The sequence below is a fragment of the Oenanthe melanoleuca genome, chromosome 2 (assembly GCF_029582105.1).
Source record: "Oenanthe melanoleuca isolate GR-GAL-2019-014 chromosome 2, OMel1.0, whole genome shotgun sequence".
Taxonomy (NCBI): Eukaryota; Metazoa; Chordata; class Aves; order Passeriformes; family Muscicapidae; genus Oenanthe; species Oenanthe melanoleuca.
The window spans coordinates 70251965-70272955 of NC_079335.1; the positions used below are offsets into that span (position 1 = coordinate 70251965).

General features: G+C 38.5%; 1 protein-coding gene across 6 annotated transcripts in view; it reads right to left on the reverse strand.

The window, feature by feature from the left end:
* SEMA5A (semaphorin 5A) overlaps positions 1-20991 on the reverse strand; it is a 356553-nt gene that overhangs the window by 287287 nt on the left and 48275 nt on the right. For 4 of the 6 annotated variants that reach the window (XM_056483463.1, XM_056483464.1, XM_056483462.1 and 1 more), the window contains one exon: positions 3474-3549. The exons of the other annotated variants lie outside the window; for them this stretch is intronic. The gene's annotated coding sequence lies outside the window, so the exon portion shown is untranslated. The remainder of the gene's footprint in view (positions 1-3473; positions 3550-20991) is intronic. 6 annotated transcript variants of the gene reach the window in all.

The following is a 20991-nucleotide window of genomic DNA, read 5'->3' on the forward strand; positions in this document are numbered from 1 at the left end:
GTTGATTGGATGATCTGTTCCAGTCCCAAGCAGCTCAGTGATGCTCACAACAGCCATGCAGCACCCACCTGGGACAGGTGTGGTGAGGAACCACAGTGACACTGTGCAGAGAGGAAACAAGTCAATGCCCAGCACGCTTTCCCCGAGTAATTAAATGCTTGTCTAAAAGACCACTTCAGAAGTAGCAGACTGCCTGGAGAAACGATTTTTGTTCTCTGTTCTGTTAAGCTGGTTTCCAAAACAGCTTGACTCATCAGCTTTGAATAAGTAATGCACACTCTGCAGCGTCTAGGGGTAAGTGGCTACATTTACTTTAAACACAGTTAAAAGAAAAACATCCATGAGTTACTAGGCAAGCAGAATACATTTTCATTCACTACTGGATATCAAATGTCAGAAACATCCTATGAAGTAAAAAAAAAACAACAAAAACAAATTAAAACCAAAAACTTCTTCTAATGCCATTAAGAGCGTAAAGATCTCAAGGTAAGCTCAGATGATGCAAGAGTTAAAGCATGAACATTTTTCATTAGCCCTTTTTCCAAAAGACCACTCATGCAAAATTCTCCTTTTTTTTCCTCTTCTATTTTCTTTGTAAAATATGTCTCTGTTTGGGGAAGTGGAAACTTTCAAATGCACAGATGTTTGTGATTGCATGCAAGCAGCCTGCTGGGAACCATTAATGGTGTAGAGAGTAAAGTTATTCAATCATCTAAAAGTCACTTTTCAAAAGTGTTGCAGTCAGTCGAGGGGGTGATTAATGGTGTCCAGCAATGACACAGATTACCCCCTGCCCATGAAAGCTCTTTGATTTTAATGCAGTTAAGCTACTGAAGTAAACAAACCAATTTGGGTGTTCAATGGGCTCTTTGTCTCATTAAAAATTATTTGACTAGACTAGTGGTAAAAGAATATTGCATATGTCCCCAAACTCAATTTGGCATTCTGTAATCATCGCAGCAATTACATTTGAAAAAAAAAAAAAAAAAACTTAAAAATTAACAGTGGCAGAAAATGGTCAACCTTTCATTAGGATCCTTCATTAGGGATTTTCTTGTGTAACGAAATTAATATTTTCTAATCACCACGGTACAGCAAGCAAGCTTCTGTATATTTGAAAGAGGCCAACAGCAACAAAATCACCAGGCAAAAGTTCCAGCAAGTAGCTGTAAGTTTGCTGTTAAAAAGCAAACAGCCCTCTACTCCTCCCAAGTAGGCTTCCTGCAAATTGCAGGTCCCTCATCCCTCGAGAACTCTTGCTGCAGTTTGGTGTCCGGCTGTGCTTGGCACTTCATGTCAGAGCAAGTTTTCCTTCCCTCCCTTGTACTACTAAAAAAATGAATATGAAGGCAGCAAGCTGCGTTATCGAGGTTGAGGCACTTTGTTTCTTTATTGAAATGTCAGGTGCCCCACAAATTGGAATTCACTGTTCTGGCAGTAAATTTGAGTTCACAAGACTGTGAGTGTACGGCTACCTTTGAGCACCGTGCACATTCAGTGACAGAGATACGTACCTCAGACATCACAGGGAGAACCCAGGCACTCCTGCAAAGCTGAGGGAAAGCAACTGCCTGAGCACTGGAGGGAATGCCCACTGTGGGCATGGCCTGGGATCACTTCAACTCTTTCTGAGTGATGCAACAGGACGGTACCTCAGAGCTATTTACAGTGCTAACACCACCAGCTCCGTGTGAAGTCCCACAGCAGCCCTGGCCCCGGACAGCTGGGAAGCTGCAGTGGCTGTGAGACGTTTTCCTGTGCCACATCACCCCTCAGGTGCCATTTTACAGCACAGCCAAGCATCTTCCCATGCACCCCACAGCCCTAACACTTCTACAGCCTAGCAGAAGTGTTACTTTCTGTTATTCACAGAGCAGCAACATGAAAAAATTACTAAACCTTATCCAAAGTGGAGCTGACAGCATTGCCATCCTTGGTTTCAGAAAATGTCACTGGACACGTATTTCATGATACATCAAAGGTTGCTTTCAAACCCTCAAACAGTTATCAGAGTCTCATTTTTCATCACATTCCTCCCAACAATTGATACCAGCCTTCCGCACTGTACGGCTGAGAGCAGCGTATCCATTTCCCACACATCCTGATCAGCCTCTTCACTCTGAACTCACTCCATCTCCCAACACCCTGCTACTTCCTGACCACTCCTCTCAACCTTTTATCCTCCTCTCACAATTTTTAGTGTCTAATCTACACACAGCACCGCAACCTGATAGAAACTTGGTAAAACCTGCTTAAATTGAACAAAACACAAGGGGTGCCAGGGAGAATTATTTCCCTTTGGCAGTACAACACATTGAGCATTCAGAAAGTATAATAATAAAGACAGATTCCAGATCAGGACAAATAATACTGTTTGTGTACATATATTTGATGAGCCTTTTAAGCTCCCTGTGTCTTGTGGTACAGGGCTTCTATGTAGAAGATGTTACAGAGGAGGACAATCTATGAGACCAAAAGCACACAAAAGTGACAAAAGGAAACAAAACTTAGCAAACAGATCTAGTGTGTTATTTTCTTTATCAACATGCAATTTAAGGGAGAGCAGGAAGAAGGTTCCAGCCATGTCATGAACAGATATAATCCATATCAAGAAGGCTAAAGGCTTGCTCCAAACTGATACTATTACACAGCATTAGACAGCACATTTTTGTCACCACTCCCAATTTTCACATGTACTCCAAAACAATACCCTGACTGTCAAAGTCAGTATTTAAAACTGAAACCATCCAGCTTACTTTTTACCTTATTTCTAACAGTAAAATATTTCAATTTACGAACTCCTCTGTTATATTTAATATGCAAAGAAACTTGTAAGGTTCTAATTAAAAATCATGTGTTTCCAGTAAGATGTATCTGTATGTAGCTTTGGTTCCAAATACAAAGGGAAATATGAGAGAAATATGTTGATTTGCTAATGTATCAAAAAAGAGTTTACATTTTTACGGCATGCTTCCTTTTTAGCTTTTAAGCTTTGTGTCCTACTTTCTGGTCTATTAAAAGATTCTTTGCTTTTTAATTTAAATAATCCTCTCCTCACCCTTTCTTCATTTCTTAGTTGACAGGATATTATTACTTCTCATGGAGAATGCTCTTCAATAAATAAGTACAATAAAGCTGCATTTAATTATTCTCACTCATTTCTTCACCTGAAGCAGTTGCAATGCTTATCTATCCTATTGTTTCAAAGGAGCTTCATACATAAACCTAAAGAATCAAAAACAGAGCATTAATTGTTACTGTGAAACTGAACTGAGCTATGCAAGGAAGCTACAGATACTGAAATCTCGAAATCTGAAGTCAGCATGAATGAATTTCTGTGCCACTTCCACTACAACTTTCTTATTTGACCTCTACAAAACATCCCTTAGTTTAATGCAAAGGACAAAGCAGAAAAGGCACACAGGGTTGGTTTGGGGTTTTTTTGAGATTTCTTTGTTAAAAGTTGTTCTTACCTTTAGCAGATGCAGTTTCTTATAGCTTCATCTTGAATGATGTGTTCTCAGATAAAAATCTTCTCCAGTCTGTAACCTGTCCACAAAAGTTAAGAAATTTCATTGTTTTCAATTATGTTTTGTAGAAAGTGGGCAAGAGTGATCTGACAGCATCAAGATAACAGAGGAGTGTTTAGAAGTCAATAAATGTTGTTAATGATTTCTACATCTGATAGCTAAAATTGCAATTTTAACTTCCTAGTAGAATCAGGAGGCTGCAAAGAACTCAGTAAGGTATCAGATAAAGAAAAAAAGCCCCCTACTGCTCAGTCAATAACCACTCTGAAATTATAAAAGCAGAAGACATGCCATTTTCTGAAGACAGTCCAGGTGTTAATCATACAAGGAAACAGCTTAAGGCATAACTTGCTCTTCTCCCCGTCATAGTTTTTCTTTTTTAAACAAAAGCTTGTTTTTCTCCCAGCAGTGTTTACATACAGCAAAGGCAGTGAGTTCTTAAAACATCTCTCTTTTCAAATGTCATTCAAGCTGTTTGTCAATCTGTTTTAAAATGTCATATCATAAAGAATTAGTCACATGTTCTACTTCTCATGTAAGTCTCCAGTTGTCACCTAAACAAGATGAAGAACTTTCTTCCCCACATCTAAAGCATCTTTGTATAAAATTAGTGCAAAAACTAACAATATGGGAATAATTTGTTTCTGTGAAGCTTAAATCCTTTCTATAAAAAGAGATGAGCCATCTAAGCCACAGATGTGGTTGTTCAGAGAGATGAATTGAAAATGCTTTGCCCCCACAGGGTGCATTTACTGAGGGGGAAGCAGAGTCCATGAACAAGCTCAGCCTTCAAGAGTTTTCTTTTCTCTAGTCCCCATCTAGGCAAACACAACTGCTGAAGTTTAAATAAGAATTAAAATGGTCATTTTCAGGGAAGGGGTGGGAGGTGCTGTTTCCTTATTTTCATCTCTTTTTTTTTTTTTTCCCTGAAATCATAGCCAGAATTTTATAAAAATTTATAAAAATTTTAAAAAAAGAAAGGCCTGAAAAACCAAAACTGTTCCGATTTCTTCTATCTTAAATGGTTTTTTTCAATTGTTTTCATTGCAATCCAGGTTAACATTAGAACAGCACAGGATTTTTTTCTTTATCAGAGAATTAGAAGTACATTAGTGCTCAATTTTTTACATTATTTTTTAAGATAAGTTGACTGAACTTGGATATAATTGACCTACTTAGCCATACAGCACCTTCCACAGAAGCAGTCTGAACTCCTTCACAAAAGGTTTTATAAGCAGCTTGTACAAATTAATTTTCCCCAGACAGGAGAAAGGCATTATAAGCGCATTTTTTTTTCCATCTGTAATTTATATGCTTTTATAATAAGTATCATGCTAAGAAAATAACTACAACTTCATTAGATCTCATGACACAGCATTCAGCTTTCCCAAAACTCATCCTGTACTGAATACTTTCTTAGAAGGTTCTTTTTGGTGCTTGCATTTACACACATATATCAATTCCACTTGGAAAATGAAATCTAGAACTCACTTCTGCTTCTAGCTAAGTTTCATTGTGGCTCCTGCCTTTGTAACACCACTCACTTCCATGGCTGCAACATCTGCTCCTCCAAGATGCAAGGAAGAAGGAGAGATCCTACTTTTCTTCCCAATTTTGTTTTTGTTCAGTTATTGTTCCTACAATAGCAAAGACCTATAATGAAAAAAGCAAACTTGCTTAGGCCACTGAGCACTTCCATTTCCATAAAGACATGATGCATTTGCAATCACTTAAAATTACCTTTATTAAATATTTTATATTTGGAGGGGTTTTCCCCATCAGCTTGCAAAGCACAAGTACTGCTCAATCTTTTCACTCTTTGAAGCCTGCCACTAATCTACTATGGCAAATAAACAGAATAAGCCTCTGCTATGAATCTTTGGAGAAATTACACTTCTGTCTTACTCACTGCACTTGTTGTGCCCCTTCAGTGCAATGAATGGCTTCTCTTTAGTCATGAATATTATACCTAAAAATCCAACCTCCTCATCCCAGCATTACCTAAACTCTTACAAGACAAAGCAATGAAAATATCAGACATCATCTAAATTAAGAATTAATAATTTCTTTTATCATTCAAGAAGCTGTTGGAATACTCACAAGTATTCAATAAAGGAATTGCTGTAAAAAAACCTATGACCAAAGCAATAAAGATCTGTAGATGACTCTGAAAATGTGAAGCAGTAGTCTTTAACCTTGAAGATCATGTTAAAAAGTCAGAAGTCTCTTTACAACCTCCAAAATATTAAGTAATATACTCTGAATTAAAAAATTATAATCACATATAGTTAAAATACAAAAAAAAAAAAAAAAAAAAAAAAGGAAAAAATCTTTTTCCCATGTGTTTGTCCTCTAGGAGAATATTTACATACACACAGAGTTCTGTTGTCTCTCTCCCACACCCTGCCCACACACGTACAGACTTCTATAGAGAGAGTGAGAAACGTATGCTCTTGTTACCTTATCTGAAAACAAACACAATAACTAACACCTGCACTCAGTAATTATGTCATAAGAAAATTCTACCTTATTTCTACAGGTCATTCCAATGGGTTTTAAAGAAACCTGCTGCCCACAGTCATTAACAATCCTATTAAAGTCCTGCTATTGTTCCAGAAACAGGAAGAAGAGTGCAGAATAATGGAAAGGTCAGTACAGAGTTTCCCCATACGACACTCATCAGAACCTACTGTAATCTGCATAAATATTCAAGTAATTCATCAAACCATAATACCCAAGCTCTGTTTCTCAAGCTTTACATTCCCCTAATGCAGAGATAGACCTTTCTTCAAGCATGCTTGGCCAAACTCTACTGGAATGCTACAAGCAAAACAGAATAATGTGAAATAAATCACACTCAAACTTGCCAACTGGCTGCATGTTTATATATATTATCAGAAAGAAGTCAGGATTTACTAATACTCCCAGCTGAAGTCAGCTGGAATTGTGCCACTGACTTCCATTCATGCAGAACATGATGCTAAACATCCCTGGTTAAGGCTTTGTTTTAATTCCTATGAAACACTTTTCACATTTTGATGCCATATAAAGAACAACAGTAATAACAGTAAGGTAGCCTTGCATAGAACCATAAAATATTTAAAATAAGTGTCTTGAGACCTGCTTGAATAACAGAGGGTACTGAATACAATTTAGGGCTTGTGACCACCTGCAGTACTATATCCAGGGTACAATGCTAATTTTAGATTTCTGGATGAATGCCCACTGCAGGATATGCTATTTTTACTAAGTTCTGACATGTCTGTCCAATGGCACATCTCCATTTCTGAAGTGGTACTGAAAGGCTGTTAAAGCTTCCAGTTACCTTTTGGCTCAAAACTGCAAACTACAAATACTTTCACCAAACTGTTCTTCACATTCTGATTGACTTTACACAATAGAACTTACAAATAAAACTAAAATAAATACCTAAAAGCATAACTTTATTACCTTATAACTATATAAAATATAACTAAAAAAGGGTCCCCTTCCCCTGAACCCTCTCATCAAAACAAAAAGAAAATAGTATTTTTTATATATTATTGCAATTTTCATTTCAATGCACAGAAAAGATACAGAAATAACTTTCTCCTTATAGGCAGACTCACCCAGGCATCAAAATAGAATCAAAAATGTAACAAAAACCCCATGTTGACACATGCATTTCATGTATTTCACATAAAAACATGGATTTTGGGGGCCACCATTCATCAAATTTCAATTTAGATCTGTAAGTCATGAAGTACATTGAACAATCCAGATTTATATATGTTTATTTTTTTTAGCATATGAATAGAGAGATTTTTCCCAAGGAGGTATTTTTAATGAGGTTATAGGGTCAGCAAATTTGGAATGAGCTTTAGCAGTTTAAGATTTTTATCTTTCTACTCACATGTGCTTCTTCCCTCTCCTGCCATTTTTCAACAGGTAGACTGAGAGTGTTCTGAGAGATGTCTTACATTATGACAGATTAATTACATATTTAATAATAGAGACTTAAATATGGGCATGGCATTTGGCATGCATCCTGAAGCAAACCATAAGACCTGTCTTGTGCCACTCTCCACTGAGGACAACACAGTAGTTAGGGAGAAATGTCAGCCAGAAACAGTTACATGAAGCATAAAACCCCCCGAGAATGATAAGGTCTTTATTAAATCAAATGCAAATCTTTCATTCTAATACATCTGATCTGTTTTTGTGGATTTTCTCAGGTATGTCTAATTAAACCCACTCATCAACACTGCCTTCGTTCCAAAGAGCAATTAATGAATATAGCACAGAAGCAGCTTAGCCCTGGAGGAGTCTCTGACATTTGTTCATAGTGAAGACTGCTCTTTAATTGCTCCCCTCATTCTAAGCCTCTAAATGATATTTTTGACACAATACTACAAGACATTGTGACTTATTTCTCAAGCTAGCAACATCTGCACTATGTTAGGTTAATAAAACTACCTTTGAAAGATTTTCAAGCAGATATTTAAAGACACAGGAGAAAAAAGGAAAGACTGGATATACTGACAGTGGAATAAAGAAGCTGTATTGAATTTTTTACTATTATCTCAGAGTACACTTTGTATTACAGATAATTTAAACAAATATTTTGTGTTCCATATTCACCATAATAAATAGAAATCAGGCAGAAGTCCATCATGATTTTCCAATCTATTTCAACTGTATTCCCACACCAAACTAAGCATTAATATTTCATAGGTCTCCTGACAATCTTAAGTTCTCAGATAAATGAAACTATTGGCTTTTTGACTGTTTTGGTAAAAACAATTTAAAAAAAAAAAAAAAAAAAAAAGCATTACACTTTTACTTTTTCAGAAATAAAAGGTGGAGAGTAAAGAGTCTGGGTTATTAAGTAACCACATTAAACCAAAGACCTCTATCCAAGATATAAAACAAAGTTGTTATAATTTCAGACTGAGTGCATGATTTAATTTATGGGATGGCTTTGCTGATCTTTTCTGGGTTCCAGAAATCAGGATGCATTTAATAAGTTTGAAAAATTAAATTGTTTATTTCCAAAACATGTCTGTAGGATCATATCATCCACATTAGACTTCTACTGCAAAGCAGATAATAATTCACAAAAGAAACACAAAACAGATATAAAACAAGGTACATGGAAGTTCATACCTGGAGAACTGCTGAAAGTCCTGTAGTTCCACAAGCCTTCAACACACAAATGAGAACTGTCCACCCTCAGAGCTGGTGACATTACTTCAATTAGCCCATCCCAGTTTTCCAACTTTCTGTAGTTTCTATTAAATAGCAACTCCTCCTGCCTGCCAATGACTTACATTAACAGAGCCATCAAGTTTCCTGCAGTTATGTGTGTGAGAAACCCTGTGTTAAGCATTCATTAGCTAATTGTATTCCTCTAAGCACTTAAGAAAAGCAGTAGACATGGTTAGCTGGAGCCTTGGGTTTTGCTCTAGTCCAAAGTGAGTCTGATGCTGCAGCAGTCAGGGTGAGACTAAGAGGGTACCACTGTGCCCCCAGTGGGGTGCTGGAGAGAAGGCAGAAAGGCTTTCACAATTTTGCAGCTGCCTATCTACTGGCTCCCACCACATTGTCCTCCTATAGCACCCAGGCTCTGGTTTCCTCTGAAGCCTTCTATTTCCACTCACCCAAACATCCTATCCCACCTGTTCTTTCTACCAGCTGTTTCTCTTGCCCACCACCTACATCATTATCTTTGCTCTTTGAAACCTACACAACTGCAGCTGCTCCTCTCTGTCCTGAGCTTCAGGACTCAAAGCAGCAGGAAAAAAAGCTGACAGCTCTGTGAGTACAGCAGGCTCCTGCCAGGCCAAGCCCCCTGCTTGCTCAGAGTTCAGTGACAGCAATACACTCAGCCTGGGCCAGGGGATTGCAGGAAAGGTGACCTGCATGTCTTAGATGTGATAGCACTAACAGGACATTTGGCAAGATGCTGATGGCAACCTTTGGCTTGCTCACAGACACAGTTTCCCCTGCTGGGACACCATCTTGGCTGATTCCCTGCAGAGTGAAAGCAGAGAAGAGTAATTCCACCCAGCTAAAAATTCACAGCACGCTCTTATGGTTGATGGATTAAGCAGAGAGGGATCAGCTAACTACACCAGCACTGCTAGAGAATCATTTGTTCATTAATACATCCACACACATTTAACCCAGAAGCAGAATGCAGGAGTACCCCAGCCTGCCTTACACCTTAGGCATTGTCCTGCACAGGACAGATCTAGTAGAACTGACCCAAATTACTAAACAGTGAAGCAAGGGATATTCTGATTTGACTTTGCCATAAAATGTGCACACAGCAAAAAGGAACTCAGCAGAGCATAAGAGCTCATTTTATTAGCATTGCTAATCGAAAACGTAGATAACAAACAGTGTAGAACTTTTATTTCCTTTTTTTTTAATGAAATAGTGCTAAATGCCAACCCTTTTCATAAACATTAAGCAGCCTAACCTTTAATTAAGAGCCCTACAAAACCAATATATTACTGTGCATTATCTGAAATACAATACTAGGACTTATTGATGCCACTTTCAGAACTACAGCTGCAGTTTGAGGCAGCAGAACCTGAAGAACTTAGAAATTAAAATGTAACAACTCACTTAAATCTTAAAGAACAGAAAGACTCAATCACAGTAAGAGTGCATGGCAAGATATACCATCAAATCAGAAACATTTGCACTTAGAAAGTGTTCATCAGCTTTCAGAAATGTGTATTAAAACATCAAATATCTGTGTACATTAGTGTAGTCCAATTAGCCTGTCCATGTTTCTGGTTCATCTTAATTAACACAGCTTCACAATTTACAAAAATTCTTCTGATTCAATTGTATTTTCTGAATCCAGTTAAATCACTTAATCACATCCACCTTTAAAAGATCCCACTTATCATGAAACATTAATTCAAATGACATTTCTTTTATTGACTTTTTTTCACTCTCCAGCAAAGGTCGCTGCATTTATCCCTGCAGTCCAGCTTGCCAGAATAAAGCTAAGAAGTTTATGAATTTTGGATATTACACAATCAATATTTGATACCAATATGTCTTTGTTCTTCAAAGAGATGAGCTCCTCAGAGCTCAAAATAGAACTATCAACTATCAGAACAGTGTCCTGATCTCTGTTTCAGTTCACTCTGCCTTCAGAACGATCTTGTGCAGGAGCCACTGGACTGAAGCTGGTAAGTTCTTCCCACCAGAAAGGCCTCTCTGTCCCACCACTGTTACTTTGTGGGATACTACAACAGCAATTTGACAATACAAATGAAGAGATTATTATCTATTATCTAGCCAGAGCCACTGCTTGTCAAACTGGAATGGACTGCAAAAATGTGGTGAATGCATGTGTGTAGAGAGGGGGGAAAAAAAGACCTACCCCCAAGCAAGGACCCCTACAAACACATGTAAGAACTGTAAGGTGAGATTAATTTTGACCATTCATAGAATAAACCAGGAAGCATTTATAAATTCTGTTTGCAAAGAGTTCTTTGGGAAAATACAAGTGTCACAAATACATTTTACTATTAATATGAATCTTTTAAATTATAGATAAGTTTTATACAGAGGGGAACACTACTATGAACCAGTTATCTAGCTAGAATAATTTTGGTCACTGAGCCCTACCCAACAATTTCTACAGAGAAATGATTGCTCAAATGAGCTCTGTCTAGCACAGAGTTAATTTAATTCATATACATTTGTCACACATTACTAAAATATCTGTCAACACTGTAGTTTTATTACAGAGATGGATTATATTCATTTTCCTTTGATGGGTCAGAACTTTGAGCAAATGGAACATGTCACCTACAGGTTACAGGCAGCTGCCTGTAACAGAAATGCCAGAGGAGGGCAGTTAGCTTGTGTCTCCAGCTTGCTTTATGCCACACTGCATAAGGCACCAGATTCATTAAATCATGCATTGATTAGGTTTGGAAGGGACCTTAAAGATCATGGAATCTTTAAGATGGACTCCAGCCTTTTTTTGATGGAACACCCCCTTGTCTACTAAACCACAGCACTGAGTGCCACATCCAGTTGCACCTTGAACACTTTCAGAAACTGTGACCCCACCACTTCCCTGGACAGCCCATTCTGATGCTTAATCACCCTTTCAGTGAAGAAATTATTCCTGATGTCTGACCTGAACCTCCCCTGGCCCATCTTGAGGCCATTTCCTCTTGTCCTGTTGCTAGTTGTCTGGGACAAAAGGCCAACCTCTACCTTGCTACAACCACCTTCCAGGTGGACCATCTAGTCCCAAACCCCCTGCCATGGCCAGAGAACCTTCCACTAGACCAGGTTACTCAGAGCCTCATCATGGTCTTGAACACCTCCACAACTGGGTGTTCACAACTTCTCTGGGCAACCTGCTCCAGTGCCTCACCACCCTCACTCACAGTAGAGAATTTCTTCCTAATATCTAATCTGAATCTGCTCTCCTTTAGCTTAAGGCCATTCCCCCTAGTCCAGTCACCACCTGCTCTTGCAAAGAGTCCCTCCTCAGCTTTCCCATGGGCCCCTTTTAGGTATTGTGAGGTGCCACAAGGTCTCCCCAGAACCTTCTCTTCTTCAGGCTGAACAGCTTCAAGTCTCCTAGTCAGTCCTCACAGGAGAGGTGCTCCAGCTCTGCTCTCTTCTGGACTCATTCCAACAGGTCTGGAAACACTAGAAACTTGGAAGGAGCTAGCAGTAAATCTTTCAGGACTTACTGAAGTAGAACTTTGAGTAAGGAAGGTTTAAAGGAAACAGTTCCGAGATGATATTTAAATACAAACTACAGAGTCTACAAAATCTTTTATGTAGCTCTGCAATTATGAAAATATTACTGCCAAAAGTATGAGAAGTATCTTATCATTTCAATGATTCTCCATGTTGACTTGCATCCTTCACTTCCCATGCTGAGCTACAGTGGAAAGCACTGGGAGTGATCTTACCAGACAAAACCAATTCCATCCATAGATTCCTTGGGGCAAGGATGCTATATTTCCATTCATTTTTTGAACAGCTAGGTATACCCCCCAGAAAAACTGGATAACAGAAAACTGATGCAACAGCTTTCTCTGTTGATGAGTTCTTGGGACCAACATGTAAATGTTGTCCAGAAAAATTCTATTCATTACCCAGTGTGCAACAATTCGATAATTACACACTCAAGAGAGATATTGCCAATTTATTTCAGAGTTGCACAAGCCTGGGTGATCAGTGATACTACACAAATCAAGCATGCCAACTATCAAAACTTTTTTACTATTTATACATTTTAGCAAACGAAGGAATTAGTGTTCATTGGCTACAAGTTACATAGTTCTCTTATTAATTAGTATTTTATCTTCTGTCGGTAAATTATTATCTTGCTTCCCATGCTAATTAGTCCCATGCTCAGTGTTTCTCTTCTTTGGAGTCACTGGGTTTCTCGGGTCATTGGTCTGTGAGTTGGTGGCTGCAGTCTGCCCCTGCCAGAATTACCTTTTACCCAGACAGGGATGATTTCAGCACAGATGCTGAGTTGGTTTTGTTAGTTTCTTCATTGTCTTGAGAGTTCTTCCAGATGTCTTCATGTCCCTTAAATTCTACATTCTGTGTGTTCACTATCAATCGTGAACATCCTTTGTCCCAAGTTTGATTAACCTCCCCCCTAGGTCTGAGAAGGATGTCAAGCCCTACACCTTAACAAGGCAACTCTACCAACAAGTAATTTGTTCCTCTAACACCTGGACATAACTTAAAGTTTGCTTGTTAGCTACTCTCTGCTTCATGGATTAAATCTCCCTTCTTGTTGTTTAGGCTTAAAAGTATACAAAGATGAAACATCAATGAACATTCTTTCTTAAGAAAATTTTACATATTCCACATGTTGCAAAATAAAGACTACAGTTGTAAGCCCAAATGCTGTTTAAATGGTGAATCTTGGGAACTATTGCTGCAAAAAAAAAGCCAAATGAAATATTTCAGAAGAAGAAACTACTAGTTTATATACCAGTTGCCACTGCTAAGGCTGAAGAGATTATCTTCTGCTCATCACTTTCTCCCTAGTTGGCTGCATGACAGAGCAATTCAAAACTTCTTTCAATCACAATATGACATGTAAACCTGAACAGTATAATACTAACTCTTGTTTACTCAAATCCTTACCACTCAGTCACAAAAGTAAGGCTTCTATGAGCACCCCAGTTCATACAACCTTAATGTTTTTAGGACAAGTAATACAATTATGGAAGTAAAACCAGATGCTATTATGAAGCCAAAGGCTGTGGGGTTTTCTCTTCTTAATGTTTTGCAATGAAAAGTGGCATTAAAATACCTAAAAGACAACATGAATGATATTCAGGAGCAGACAGGTTTTTTGAAGACTGGTCATTCCAATTACCAACTATCTATAGATATTAATACAAACACAGAAACACTATCCTTCAAATGAGGATTGATTTGTAGAAAGTAAGCTTTTATGTGGAAGCAAGAACATTCAATATGTGCAAAATTTCTTATAAAGCTTAGAAAGTTTTATTTCCCAAATACTCAAGGGAGAGACAAGGTACTCAAATGCCATAAAGCAACACTTTTCACAATGTAGAAAAGTGGCAAGAGAAGACAAGCACCCAACTTGGCAAGAAGCTGGTTAAAACTAGAAACCTCTAAGTCCTCAAGTTTCATCTGTAATCAGGTTCTCTAGACTACATCCACAGCTACAGATAGATCTTTGAAGGTATCAGTGTGTGCTGGGAACAGGCCTGGTGTCAACTGCTTCGCTTATTTTGAATGACATTTCAAAATTTTCAGTGTTGGCATTGTTAGAAATTTGGGGCTTATAAAAAGTATCAATGTTGATGGGAGTAGCAGGAAAAAAACCCCACACCTCTTGTTTAAATGACTTTTTCAAGGGAAATGCTAAATCAAAAACAAACAAGCACATGCAATTATGCATCAGGTCTGGTTATACAGAATTCACAGTAAATCTGAAAGGTAAGTTAAGCACATGAGTTGTTCCTCACAAACAAATGGAGTTCCCTATATTTCCAGTTAAACAAGTTTTATATTTCCTTTTAATAAAATATTAGTGCTATGCCTCCACAGTGGACTAGTCCTTTTTTTAGCCTTCTAGTAAAAAGAAAAAATTACAACACAGCAGGTCTACAAGTGAAGCTGAAGGACAAGCTTTGTCAACAGTTATACTATAAAAAGACCAATATGTCCCTTTCCCAAGAGGCTGATAGCCATTGCCAGCAATGAGTTCATAAGGGTACTCTAAGAAAAATAACATGTTTGCTCAAGTTATTTTAAGAGCACTTTATGATTATGGGTTTGAGAGAAAAATATAAAGACTCAAGTTAAATGTGAGAATCAAGTGTTTGCCTCTAGTTCAAGATTATTTTTCTTCAAAATTTGATACTGATCTCGTTGGCCTTCAGATTAAATAAATTTGCAAAACAATCTCCCCTGACAGTTATAGATAAGTGAGCAAAAAATGGAATTTTCTAATCAAAGCTACTTGCAAACTCACTTAAAGAAAGAATACCAGAGGAAAAAAAATCAAGTTTCTCCACCTAGACCATTAATTTAATTTAAAACAATAGATAACAACCAAAAGAACAGCAATCCAGCTCTAGAGCCCAGATCTGTTTTTGCTGTTGTTGATAGTTACACTTTTTTTTTTAACTGCCATTAAAGAACGGTGCCCACACTTCACTGAGTTTCCTTCTATATTAAAGATTTAACTAATGCTTAGGTAGAGTCTGACACTATACACTCAGGAAAGCAATAGAAGATAAACTGGAAAATCCAGCAATTCAAGAAAGTCTGTAAACTCTGATCAAGACTTACAACAGAATTACATCAGTTAGACAAGTCTCCAAAGCCCAGTGTAGCAGCATTTTCAGACCCATATATATCAAGAGAAGTTTTCCTTCCCACAAACACCAACTTCACCTCCTGTGTGTCCCTAGAACTGCACACATGTAATCATGCTCCTGGCACATAACTGTAGAAGGGTTTTGTGGCTTTCTATCAATTCCAACAGCATGCATAAGAATCCATTATCATTTTTCAGTAGAGTAAGGCCTGGCTGACAAGCTCTGGAAGACTGAACTTCGGTGTTTAACAGGTTATTACCCTGAATTTCCCCACTTGTGACACAGTCAAGGGCAGAGCAATGAGGCGTTGCCTCTCAGGTACCTCACTCCTCAGGAGGCGAGTTTAGGCTGGTGAAGACAGGCACACAGCTGTGCCTCAGTCCATCTGCAGCCTCCACAAGAGAGATTGCTGCCTGCTACAAAGCTGACATAAAGAAAAGCTGGATACACTCTAAAACACCAAGGCAAAATCCTACACATTCCATTGTTGTTTGAGGGACCAAGCAGAATCCTATTCTGCACACCCAGCCCTCCTCTCCCCTCCTTCCCCACCTGACAATAGTCATTGCACACCTGCACTTACACTGAGACCAGTGCCTGTGGGGCCTCACTGGGATTGGTGGCCATGGGTACAAAGGCAAAGTTTTAAGATAATCAGTTCCCTAACACTGTTTACACTGTGATTCCAAATGAATAGCTGTGCTGGCACAATAAAAGGACCCAGTAGGCAATGGACTAACACAGTCCCACAATTTCCAAGGAGGACAACAAAACACAACAGCACTCATTCTCTGACTCTGATGGCACAGCATCCTCCATCTATATCTGCCTGCCTTCAGGAATCACAGCATACACAGTGTTCAGGTCACAAACAGAGTTGTTAATAGTGGACAGGAATTAGGGAGGTTCTCTATTTGGTTGGGCTTTTCTGAAGTATTTTATCAAGTGAGAGCCAGGACTTGGATTTACAGGGTCAGAAAACGAGCACAGCAGACAACAACATCAGTACCAACATCAACTTTAGCAACTTCAGCATCACAGCTACTGATGAGGATCACAGGAGTCATCAGGCCCTTGTCCTACCCCAGGCTGATACACCTTGAAGAGCACTATTAGAAAACTATCCAAAGCTGAAGTCCCACCTTTTGGCTAAGCTAGGAGTCCTGTTTTGAGCATTGAGTAACATAATATCTGACAGTAGTAACAATTTCATGTACATACTGTCTTCTGGATATTTCAGTATCATTGCTTAGGTTTAAAAAGCAACAAGGAAAAGCATGCACTGGAGCATGAGAAGCAGCTAAAATCTGGACTATAGACACACAGAGTTTACATGACAAAAACTAAGAAAATAACCATATATCCCTGTTGCAAGTTCAGAATAAGAAAGCAAGTGAGACTATCAAGAGAAGAGACCATCAGCAACTGAACTCATGTTAAGTAACATAACCCAATGACTGTGGATAATTTCTTTTCAGTTTTCACCTTTGACTATGACTCTGTAAAACTTAAAAATAACTCTAAAACTTTGCCAGACACTGAGAGACACAAAGAAATACACATGGCCTATCTTCCTGTAATTGGCAAGGCCAGGAGTTTTTCCTCGAGTACTTAGCGATCAAGTACAAGGTCAACAGAAATAGTTTCATCCCATACATTTTCTCCCACAACAAGGTCACCTCAGCCATGCTCCCACAAGGATGTCCTTCATAACTAGGGGAGGGTTGCCAATGCAAATGTTAGTGGGCTTCCAGTGAAAGCAGGTCACTGAAATGACACAGATGGTGAAAAAACATGTACAAACAGTGAAAGAAAAAGGCAACAGGAATTTATCAAGAGACTGTATTCTGAAGAAAACACAGTGAAGAACTGCCTAACAACTTTTAAAACTACAAACAAATACTTATTCTCATGCCTTTGTCTGTAGAGTTCACCAGTTACAGAAACGACTGACTCAGCAATAAGATGCTGTGGGTCAGAACAACAGGGCCCAGGATTATTAAAATATTCTCTCCCTGGCTACAGAGGCCTTATATAACTTTATATTAAGCATTCTTGATTCCCAGTTAAACCTAAGTCTAACAAGAAAGCACATTTCAACAGCATTCTAGGTTTCCAACTAGACTACCAACTCAGAGGAGGACAGCACCTAAGACAGCAGCTCAATTTTGAAATTTGGAGGGAGGTGGGGAAAAGAAGTGGGAAAATCAATACAATTCACAGTACAGCCCATTTCTTCAGCCCACCCAATTCATATTTACAAGCCAACCCTGCAGCCATCACACATTGTCTAATCTGTTCATCACACATATTTAGTAATGCCTAAGAACATATCCCAGTGTTACAGAGAAAGAAAAGGCTGCATTTCAGTATTTTCAAAGTTATAATTCCTGAGCTTCTTCTAAACCAAATAAATACTGCAAAATGAATGCATGTTGCTATTCATCTAGCAAGGGATTAAAAAATCAGAATATTATATGCCAAAGATTCAGAGCTGCTCAATCAACATCCCCTAAATGAAACTAATCTCCATTACTGAGGTTGGTAACCATGAAAAGATTGACAGTTCTGTCAGAAATTAAGATCCAACAATTCTAAGATATACTGGAACTCAGGGATCTATTCAGATTTTAAAAAGAAAAAATGGAAAAGGAATGAAAAGCTGTATTATCTGGGTACCGTGCAAGCAATTTCATATCACGGATAAGCTAATTGGAGATAAGTCTGGAAACGATAGCACAGCTAACATGCTACACAGCATTTAAACTTTCTGAACAAGTCTTTCAAACTGTTGGCAAAGAAAAGATAATATTTGAAAAGATAAGTTTCAACAGTTGAGTTAAACTCAAGAGTTTCACTGCAAAGGCCTCAGTGCAGACTATGTATCAACCCCAGTTTTGTGCTACTATCACTGATAAACATCAGCTTTCTGTGGGTTGCCTGATTTTCTAATATATACTGGGACAGTAGGAAATTCCAAAATCAATCTCCCCAAACAGAGATTAATTTTACTAATATGTTTATGAATGGAGATAAAGAGTTGATACTACACAGCAGACAACTGGATTGCATCAAAGTTCCCCAGGGAAAACACAAATTTGAGAATAAATGCGTGATCAAATCCACTAAGTGACAAAAGATTTGCATGCTTTGTACTTTGGAATATACATTCTAGCAAAAAAATCAAGAGGACACTTAATTAGACTGCAAGTTGAGGATCATTAACTTGGTTTACATTTGCTACCTTCCTGACAAATGTTAAGCAACTGTGCTATAGTTAGATGTAAACTGGCAAATTTCTTAAATAAACCATAGGACACATTTATCAAGAAAACTAAAATAAAAGCCCCAACCTTTTCTCTTTTTTTGGAAACAATCTGCCGTTTTAGCAAGAAGAGATTTAAGAGCAGACCATACCTGAAGTGCCCAGCTCGGGCTGTGGCATCCCCCAGGTGTCTGTAAGAACTGCAGATAGCAGAGTGCCACCTGCCTTTCACGGGTCACAGCTGCAATGCTGCAGCCTGGAAATTAAATCCAGCCTACCGCCACTAGTTGGCAAACATACCTCAAAAGGGTCAGTTTGAAAAATGTTTATAGCGTTCGGCAAAAAGAGAACAAAATAACAAAACAAAAAACCCCAAGAACTCGTTCTTTTGAAGCAGCTACAGCTTTGCAAAACGCATTAGGAGAGAACAAACGCAGAGGCTGCAACTTAACACTGTTTCCAAATCGGAATGCACACACATGCCGGAGAGGATAAAAGCGTGGTAATAAAGAGAAACTGACTGATTAACAATAATTTGGAGAACTCTGCATTGACAAGAATTCCCATTAAACATTTCCATAAAATGATATTATGGAAAAGGAGAAGCTCCTCGGTGCTGCTTCCTATAATTATGGCCATAACAATAGCAATTCATCTCAGGAGCCATAGTAACTTCAAAACACACATTACCAAACATCAAGAGCATATCAAAATTTTATAAACCAGATGTTAAATCTAAAGCTAAATCGTATTTCACTGCTGTTCAGAAGTCGGTCACCGCAACATACTAACCAATTACTAGATACTGCTTTACAAGAAGTAGCACAGTATCAGATTTCACACACCCTCCTCCCACTATCAACAGATAGTACTGGTAGTACACACCTACTATCAACTGATAGGAGTATCAGCAATCCACTTACGTGTCCCACAGCACAGAAATCAGACCGAGCCAACACTGCTGATAAAGCTGCTGCAGACCAGAGGGCAGAAACGGGTCTCTCTGCTCCTGCTCACCCCAGGAGCTCAGCTGCTCCCTTGGCTGAATTACTGCATGCAACTTCTAACACAAAAGCCAGAATTTGCAGGAGAATAATGCTGGTTTTCTGCAGTTCACAGATTGTAGTGTACAGTTACTCCCTGAAAAGTAATGAACTTCATTCATTGAAAATCCTGTATTTGTACAAGACTATATCAACACAAGTCAGAATCCACGTGGTTTCCCTAAGTAGCTGGGGGAAAAGAAAGTGAAAAAAAAACGACCACACAACTCTTCCTTCTGAAAACAGCAGCAGTACACAGTTACCACACTCTGCATCTCTGCCCAGCAGGAAATGAATACAACAAACCTGCTACAACCATGTTTATGGATCATTACAAAGTGCACAGGCACTCCTACTACCTGTAAGTATTTTATGAAAACAGCACTAGTTAAAGATTAAAAGAAATGAGACACTTCAGATATTAATGCCCTCAGTTTTGTCAACCAAAACAAATCTGTTACAACATCCCAAGGAATAAGTAGTACAACTCAGAAACCAGTGTTTACGCTACTTAGTTCAAAACAACCTCTCGAACAGAGAAGTAAACTGCCACACTCCAGAGCAAAACCTTAACTCTCAGCAGGACTCCTCACAGCTGTTCAGCATTAAAATGAGAAAATGAGGTGAATTCATTAGTAAATGTAATAAAGTTACATTATTGGTAGCTGCTGGAGAGGAAGGTGGGAACACTGCACAAAATCCAGAAATCTACCAATGTCTTTAACTATACTAAGCTAAGTACCCAGGGCCATACCTCAAGGCAGCAATACACTTTTGATTGACTATGTGTTATATGTATGACATCAGCAAGTTCAACAATTTTAGGTCAAACTTTACTGAACAGGCTCAGCCTTGTATAACAAAAAGGAAATACTCAAACTCCTAGAAATAAGATTTGAGTGTAATTTCCACTATGAAAAAGAAATCTACTTTACATCACTCTAGCTGGGTTAGCATCACGTCTGGGTTTTACACCAAAATTCAAACCAAGAGTGGTTAATCAGCTTTCAGAAAGTAAGACCTTCAGACACATCACCTTAGGGCTCCTGGAACATGCTATAACTTTAACAACATATTTCAGTTTTAGGATGTTTTTCACAACTATAATCCTGCAAATTCTAAACATCTTCACAAGGCTGTGTGTGCCTGCACACACAGACCTCTCCTGCCAATAGTCCGGTCTGCTGAAGGAGCAGATGCACTGACAGCTCCCCCCACTCCAGCTGCCCCCCAGGAATAATCCCGGACAGATTATCGTTGTGTCAATCTACAATGCACGCTCAGCGTCTGGAATG